The sequence below is a fragment of the Mus musculus genome, chromosome 13 (assembly GCF_000001635.26).
Source record: "Mus musculus strain C57BL/6J chromosome 13, GRCm38.p6 C57BL/6J".
NCBI classification, from domain to species: Eukaryota; Metazoa; Chordata; class Mammalia; order Rodentia; family Muridae; genus Mus; species Mus musculus.
In genome coordinates, this window is record NC_000079.6 from 49532803 (window position 1) to 49542336 (window position 9534).

A 9534-nucleotide genomic window follows, 5' to 3' on the forward strand; every position below is an offset into this window, starting at 1 on the left:
TTTTGTTGCAAAGATTAGGAGTACAGTCCATCATGAGGCAAGGAAGTCAAGGGAACAGGAGAATGAAACAGCTGGTCCCATTGTGTTTAAAATCAGGAATTACAGGCAAAGACTGCTTGTGCTCAGGTCAAAGGGAACTCGGGCTCAGTGAGATGAGCCAATGGAATTATTTAATACAACAGTGGAAGCTATTAAATAATTTACTTTGTATCCACACACTCTCTTTTCAAATGGGGTCTCACTCTGTAGCTCAGGCTGCCTTGGAACTCACAATGGTCCTTCTGAATTTCTGCTTCCCAAGGTCAGGATTACAGGTATGCAACACCTGTCACCCTTACGGTGACTTTCTTCAGCTGCATTATGATGCCACTTCAGAGAGCAAATATCAAACATAACTGAGAAGTTGTCTCCTTTCCTGTAGGAATGTAAGCAGAAAATCAAGGACCAGGCAAGAGCTGTCAATCAGCTAATCAGGGTGATGAAAAGAACATACCAGCCCAGGCTTCCCTGGTCAGGGCCTGAGAGTGCTCTGGAATATGGGCCACAGTCAGCAGCCTGCACAGAAAAGATGGCATATGCAGCAGCAGATACAGATAACCCAACTGTGGTAAGGTGCAGAATCCCCTATAAAGCTAAAAATCAGAATGACAGTTAGAACTTTGCCCTGAATTTGGAAGATTCATTTATTTCAACTGGTTTTATACTTTTGTGAACATTTCCAGCATGGAACCTGTTCAGTCTTGAAATTTCATCATGTTCTGAATGGGATGCTTTAATTACATAGAAATAGTGATAAATGTCCTTACAGCAAACCCTCCTCTTGATAACAAACAGATGTTCAGTCTGGTCTCGTAAATCTGCTGTAATCACTAGCACATATGTGAACTAAGGAAGTCTTAGAATAAGAATGGTCAAGAAAACATTAATGTCATATCTTGACATTCCACATATGTACAAAGAATGCTATCTGTATTTTTAATTTTGAGATTTGGATTATTGTACATGACTATTTAAAAAACACTAAGATCTGATTTAGTGGGAAACATATATAGCTTGGTGCTGTAAAGAAATAAATATATCAGAAACCAGAGAAAGACCTAAAATATTATGGTTTGAATAGATCAGAGGATCAGATCACACAAGGCTCATGGGGGATCTAGGTCACTGATAAGGAAGTAAACAGTGGCCATTTGCAAGAGAATAGGCTGAACCGCTTGTAGTACAAGCAAGAGATGGGAGGAGAGTAAAGTCAGGAAGTCATAGGGTAGGTGGATGAATGTATGGGTGAGGACACATGCTTTCAGTTAGCCTACCCTCATCTCAAGGCACAGGTGAAGAAGCCAAGTTCACAATTGTCTCTATGACGTAAGCCTCTGTCTTTCCAAAGCTAGCTTCCAAGCACAGGAAGAACGGTACCTAACCTCTGACTCTTTGGGAAGCTCCCTTCAGCTTCATGCTTATGTTAACATAACAACTCAGGTCAGATCTGGGTTTATTAACTATGTCTAATTGACTACCTGGTATTTCTAGTGAGGTATGATGTCTTTATGTATGGGAGTGCTGCATGAGAACTAGGTGGAGAGGTATATTGTGCTTTTCAAAAAACTAAAATTCAGGAGAAAATTAAGAATTCATCTTGAACCCTTGCGTGCTGTACATATCAGGCAATAAAAACAGGCATTGACTAAACAAAGAATTTTGTCTTCCTGGTTCCTTCCCAGTGCAAAATGGATCAATTCATTGGTTATCCAAAGTTAATACAAATACTAACCCTCTCCAAAAAAACTCCCCCAAACCCAACCAAACAACAAAAACAAAACAGAAAGGAATCTGAAGAAAAAGTAAGCATTTTCAAAAGAAATATGAGATATTAAATAGAAAAAAGGTCACAGAGTCATAAATTTAATCAGAAATAAATTTTCTTACTACTCTTTCCTAACCGTGTATTTTTAATTTTGTGTAGATGTGTGGGAATGTGCACATGTGTGTAGGTGCCCACAGAGGCCAGAGCATCAAATTCTTCTAGAACTGGGTTATAGGTTGTTGTGAGCTGCTCCATGTGGGTGCTGAGAACTTAACTGTGCCCTCTCAACAGCACACAACGTAACTGCTAAGGTAGTGTTCTAGCCCAGATTGTGTTCTTTAAACAATTAAATCATGTTTTGACAACTGGAAATACTTAGTATTCACTATGGTTGCTCTGCATCACGGTCCTTCCAAAGCCATCATTTAAACATAGCATGAATTACTATGTTTCTAAGCTGATGATTTAATGAAATACTCAAATTCTGCAGTTTAAGGGAAATCTCAAAGGGCGGTGTAAATAAAACCCTATATGGTATCAGCTCTATCTTTTCCTCTTACTTAGGGGAAGAGTAAAATTTTCCTCAGAGAAGAATTTATAAACTGACATGACTGAACTAATTCTTTGTTTATGGTTGCATATCAGCTCAGATCACTGATTGATTCTAAAAACTTTAAAAATATTAAAAGAACTCATTACAAGAAATGTCATCTCTAATCTAATGCCAGAAAATCATAAGCTGCCCCTAAGCATTAGATTCTGTTAAACACTGTAACTTCGGTACTTAAAAAACAAACTTTGAATACCCAAGATAAAATTTGCAAAACACATGAAACTCAAGAAAAATGAAGACCAAGGTGTGGATACTTCGTCCCTCCTTAGAATGGGGAACAAAATACCCATGGAAGGAGTTACAGAGACAAAGTTTGGAGCTGAGATGGAAGGAAGGACCATGCAGAGACTGCCCCATCCGGGGATCCATACCATAATCAACCATCTAAGGTAGACACTATTGCATATGCCAGCAAGATTTTGCTGGCATGACCCTGATATAGCTGTCTCTTGTGAGGCTATGCCAGTGCCTGGCAAATACAGAAGTGGATTTGGATGGAACACAGGGCCCCCAATGGAGGAGCTAGAGAAAGTACCCAAGGAGCTGAAGGGGTCTGTAACCCTATAGGAGGAACAGCAATATGAACTAACCAGTACCCCCTGAGCTCGTGTCTCTAGCTGCATATGTAACAGAAGATGGCCTAATTGCCATAATTGGGAGGAGAGACCCTTGGTCTTGCAAAGATAATATGCCCCAATACAGGGGAATGCCAGGGCCAGAAGGCGGGAGTGGGTGGGTTGGGGAGCAGGGCAGGGGGAGGGTATAGGGGACTTTCGGGATAGCATTTGAATTGTAAATGAAGAAAATACCTAATAAAAATTGTTCAAGTAAAAAAAATATTAAAAAAAAACCCAAAAAACAAAAATGAACTTGGGAACTGGGAACTGAAATTTGAGTACTACAAAAGAACACACATGATATGCACTCACTGATAAGTGGATATAGGCCCAAAAGCTTGGAATACCCAAGATATAATTCACAGACCACATGAAGCTCAAGAAGAAAGAAGACCAAAGTGTGGGTGCTTCGATCCTTCTTAGAAGGGGTAACAAAATACTCACGGGAGCAATACGGAGACAAAGTGTGGTGCAGAGACTGAAGAGAAAGGCCATCAGAGACTGCCCTACCTGGGGATCCATCCCATATACAGTCACCAAATGCAGATACTATTGTGGATGCCAAGAAGTACACGCTAACAGGAGCCTGAAATAGCTGTCTCCTGAGAGGCTCTGCCAGAGCCTGACATATACAGAGGCAGATGCTCACAGACAACCATTGAACTGATCATGGGGTCCCCAATGGAGGAGTTAAGAGTAAGGCCTGAAGGAGCTAAAGGGGTTTGCAACCCCATAGGAAGAACAACAATATCAACCAACCAGAGCTCCCAGGGTCTAAACCACCAAACAAAGAGTATACATGGAGGGACCCAGGGCTCCAGCTGCATATGTAGCAGAGGATGGCCTTGTTGGGCATCAATGGAAAAAGAGGGCCTTGGTCTTGTAAAGGCTTGATGCCCCAGTGTAGGGGGATTTAAAGGAAGGGAGGTGAGAGTGGGTGGGTGGGAGCACACCCTTATAGAAGAAGGGGGTGGGGGGAATGGGATAGGGAGTTTCTGGGGGGAGGGGAAATCAGGGAAGGGGATAACATTTGAAATGTAAATAAATAAAATATCCAATAAAAAAGAAACGTAAAAAATAAATTAATTAAATTAATTAAAAAACAAGGAAGTGCTGAGTCTAAGGCTGAGTTGTCAAAGTGCGTTATCAATGTCTTTATCCAGAGACTTCAGCAAACAGGGACACTGGGAATTAAATGAATTGCTAGTTGCCAGGCCTTTTGAAGGGTAGATATTGCTATCTAAAGTAGCATTTCATTAGATAAACAGTGAAGGAAAGAACAGGCCAAGGACACTAGGGCAGTACTCAGCACAGTGCTTTGTACTGGGCCAGAGAGTAAACTCCCAAGGCTTCTTGGCTGGCCAGGAAGGCTTGAATAGGGAACCTAGCCATGCCAGCAGCTATGCCATGCCAAACCATGGCTCTCCTGAAGAGCAGGTGGGGAATCAACAACAAAACTCAAGTGTGACCAACCATCTTTTCAGTGTGGCATAGCATGTTTGTGTTCACTACTAAGGACTGTGAACTATGGTGTAGAACATCTCTGCTCTGGACTTCAGGCTAAAAGAGCATATTAAGTATAGTCATTAAATTCAGAGTCTAAAGTACTTCTCATCCTAGATTTGAAACAAACAAACAAACAGCTCAGAGGTGAAGACCAATTATTGCTCTTGCAAAGGACCCCAACTTAGTTCTCAGCTCACAACCATCTAGAACTTTAGTTCTGGGAAATACAATGCTCTCTTCTGATTTCTGTGGGCACTGTATGTGGTGCACTTACACACATACATGCAGGCAAAACACTCATGCACACACATACAAAATAAATCTAAAAAAAATTTTAAGAAGAAAAACAAACAAACAAACAAACTGACTAAGGCTGGAGAAATGCCTCAGGGCTAAGAGCACTTGCTACTTTTCCAGAGGACTAATATTCAGTTCCCAGCACACTCACCCGGCACTTTGCAAAACACATGTAAGTCCAACTCCAAAGAATCTAATACCCTCTTCTGGCTCTCTTGGGCACACAAACAAATAAATACATCCTCAAAAACAAAACAAACAAAAAAACCCACAAAAATTCACCAGTTTTCGTGTGGTGACATATGTCTGTAATCCCTGTACTCAGAAGAGTAAAGCACGATAATTATTCAAGTTTTAGGCCAGCTTGGGCTACATACATAGTAAATTATGCATCAGTCTGGGCTAGGAGCAAACAAACCAAATTGGTGATAAGGAAGAATATTAAATTTGACCAGTAAGCATGAGTCACTTTGAATGCTTGCAATATCCAAGTGTAAAAACAAAAAACAAAAACAAAACACAACAAAACCCTGTATATTACTCATAACAGCCAACCAAGCTAGAAATAGTATTTGATCATTAAGCCTGCATAGTAGACTCCTCCATTAGAAATAATATCTGAGTCCCTACTACACTCTGCATAGAGAGCTCAGGCCTTTCTAGTATATACAAGGTTGGGGCAGAACATTCCATGGCAAGTTTGTCCTTTCATATTGTATTTATGGACCTATGAGTATTAGTTCCAGTTGAACCTAACCCAACGGAACCAGGCAGGGATGACTATGATCAACATATACTATTTGAAAATGTAATACCTAATAAAAATTTTACATATACAATACTGGAAGCTAATATTTATGTCCTGCACTCCAAAATGCTTTCAGATAAAAGAAAGTCTACTACATACTGTAGTTTGTGTAGAATGCATGTTTGGGTCTGTGCAGGGTCAAGGCATATTACTCACATGCTCTTGCTTCAGTGTGTACTGAAGAAGAACTTCTGAAACTGAGATCCCTGCTGGAATTCTGTCTATCATATGCTGTCATTTGTAAAGGAACAAATGTTATAACTTGGTAAGTATATCTGTACGGTTACAAAGACTAAAAAGTAATATGACTACACTTACTCTCAAGTTTTGCTTCCTCTTAAACATACAAATGAACAGAGTATAAACTTACAAACTAGCTTATTTTTTCCTTTGCATAAAATGTGAAGAATGTGAACCCTACACCAGGGAAAGCAGAACTGTCTTAAAAATAACATGTGATTATACTACATGAGTATTAGTTTGGAAGAGAGAAGAAATACATCATGTTATTAAAATGTTCTGCTTTGTTTCTAAGTAACAATCTCTGTGGTCAAATAAACTTACATCAAGCCATCAGTGGATATAACAAGTCCTTTTGTAAGCTGGGATCAGCTGGAGGTTCACTGTTTTGTATAAACTGGAACATTCAGAGGCACCAGATTTGCATGTGAACTGTGGAAGACTAACCCAGCTAGTACTCCAACACCTCAAAGGGGGAAAATACATTCTAAATTGGAAGTCTATTAGAGGGCATCCCTTAGGGACTATGACAAAAGCTACTTTGCACATGTCAAAGTATTTATAAAATAGGGCTGGGGAGATGACTCGGTTAGTTTGCCATACAAATATGGGGACCCCATTATCCATGAAACAAGCCAGACATAGTGTGGTGTGTGCTTGTAATCTTGGCACTGAGAAGGTGAAAACATGGATCCCAAGATTTACTGGCCAGACACACAAAAGATTCTGTCTTAAAGTACAAGGTGGATGGCACCAGTGGAATGACACTTAGGGTGACCTTGGACCTCTACATGCATCCACACACATATACACACATTCTTGCATACACCTGCACACCCACAAAGAGACTTATAAAACACCAGCACAAATCCCACATGGATTTATGTATGCAGAAACCATGCCTAGGACTGGAGAGATGGATCAGTGGTTAAGAGCACAGACTGTTCTTACACAGGAATTAGGCTCAGTTTCCAGCACCCATGTGGCAGCCTACAACCATCTGTAATTCCAGTTCCAGGGATTTGATCTCTGCAGGCAGCATGTACATGCATGATGCACACTCACACATATATAAAGAAGAAACCAAACCCATTAAATACATAAAATAAAAAGAAAGCTTGTCTAGAGTAACAACTATATTAACTCACAATAATTTCACAAGACTATTTACTACAATAAAAATAAACCAGAGTGTTATAATTAAGACAAACTGGTTCATCTTGCCCAATATTAAATATTTATTTATTCTAGTTATTAACAATTTCAAGGCCACAGGAAAGTTCAAAGAGTAATATGCAGTTATATGCTCTCCACTTACACATACCAATTGATACTTTGTTAGTGTATTTAATTGTCTCTGCTTCCATATCTGTGATCATTCATCCATTAATCCATCTACCTACTCACTGTATCTAAATCACTATCTATCCATTCATCTACTACTCAAGGATGAATCTGAGCCTTCTGAATATATTCTAACATTCATCTCCAATACTTCAGTATGAATCATGTAAGAACAAGATTTCCTTTTTTTTTTTTTTTTTAAAAGAAATAAGTCCTAAGTGGCCATCAGTGGAAAGTGAGGCCCATTGGTCATGTAAACTTTATATGCCTCAGTATAGTATTGGAAGGCCAGGGCCAAGAAGTGGGAGTGGGGGGGAGCATGGGGGACTTTTGGGATAGCACTGGAAATGTAAATGAAGAAAATACCTAATAAAAAAATTTTAAAAAGAAATAAATCCTTTTTTTAAAAAAAGAGTTATTATTATATATATAAGTACACTGTAGCTGTCTTTAAACACACCAGAAGAGGGCGTCAGATCTTATTATGGATGGTTGTGAGCCACCACGTGGTTGCTGGGCTTTGAACTCAGGACCTTCAGAAGAGCAGTCAGTGCTCTTACCCACTGAGCTATCCACCAGCCCAGAACAAGATTTCCTCACAACTGGGTCAATTATTATTTTTATATAATCCCCAAAAGTAATTGAACATTGATTCAGTATTATCAAGCATATCCCATATTCAGTTGTCCCAATGGTCCTACACTGCAGTGTATGAGGTGCAGGACCTAAATGAAGCTCATAGGCCTTTTATTAAGGCATGATATTCCTTCCAGTGGGAAATAGCATTTGGAAACACAGACCTGGAAGATCACTGCTCTCAGGTCCTCTCAAAGGAACATGCTAGGAGATTTATGTATAATCATACATTTCTTGTACTGATTTCTCAAAGCAAAAACACATTTGAAGACTGCAACATTTACTTCGTTGTTGTTGGGATAAAACACCATGACCCAGGCAACTGAAAGAAGATGATTTACTTTGGTTTCTGGTTGCAGAGAGATTGAGGTTCATCCTGGCTGGGAGTCAGGGCAGCAGCATGGTAAGGAAATGGAAATGGCAACTGGAGAAGAAGCTGAGAGATCACATTCTCAACTACAGGCATGAGGTGGAGAGCAAGCATGACACGAGATGAAGCTATAAACACTCAAAGCCTGCCCCTAGAGGCCTATTTCCTCCAGCAAGGCTCTGTCTACTAAGGGCTCCACAACCTCTCCAAAGAGTGCCAAGCGAATCATGTTTTCAAACATCAGAGCCTATAGGAAATACTTCTCATTCAAACCACCAGAGACATTTAACAGTACTTCATGACCACGCACTATAGTAAGCTAGACTGTACTATATAAACTATTTATTATTCATTAATTCAGTTACACTCATATTAAATAAGAAATGATAGCCATAATTCTTTTATAACTTGCAACCTCAAGCAAGGTCACTGTAGCAGAGAACCAATGAAAGGTCAGGGCAGCAGAGGAGAGGAGCTACCTGCTACAAACATCAGCGAGTTCTGCCAACCAGGACTTCAGGTTGGGTTTTTAAGATATGCTAAAAATTTGGACTTAGCAGAAAGATTTTATATGCTCCAAATCCAGCTGCAGACAAATACTGCTTCTAGCTTATGTTCTATAGTTACAAATTCCTAATCAATGTGCCTGATCTCCCATAAGAAACATAAATATGAAACAACACATCAAATCTGAACCTTCACAGAAGTTTTTGTAGATATCCACTAACTGCAAAACTCTAGGCTATTAGCCAAACAAGGCAGTGCAAGCCAAGTCTATAATTTGGGCACTTTAGAGGTTGGGAAAGGAGAATTACAAAGTCTAAGCCAATCTGAGCTTCTTAAGAGATATCATGTATGTATTCTGTGATTCAGTGCTCCTGGACATCCTTTTTTGTTTTTCAAGACAGGTTTTCTCTGTGTAGCTCTGGCTGTCCTCTAACTCAGAGATCCACTTGCCTCTGCCTCCTGAGTGCTGGGATTAAATACCTATGCCCAGCATCTTTGGACATTACTAAGATGTATGGCATGTATCCTTGCAGCCTTCAACCAACTGTAAGGTCCCTGGACCTGTCATCTCATCTCATCTTCTTCCATAGTACTTTAGTCTTTTCTAATTAACTCAGAAGATGAGAAAGTGCTAGAAAACCAAACACAGAGTGCTGGCAGGCAGGCAGGCAGGCAGGCAGGCAGGCAACTGTGTGTGCCCACGGCCCACCTACAATGCCACAGCTCTTACAGCATTTACTCACTCACGAGACAGCTTCTCAGGCCTTCGTTCATTCTAATGTGTGTTATGGA

General features: G+C 40.0%; 1 protein-coding gene across 4 annotated transcripts in view; it reads right to left on the reverse strand.

The window, feature by feature from the left end:
• Cenpp (centromere protein P) overlaps nt 1-9534 on the reverse strand; it is a 188926-nt gene that overhangs the window by 68778 nt on the left and 110614 nt on the right. The gene's annotated exons all lie outside the window — the stretch shown is intronic.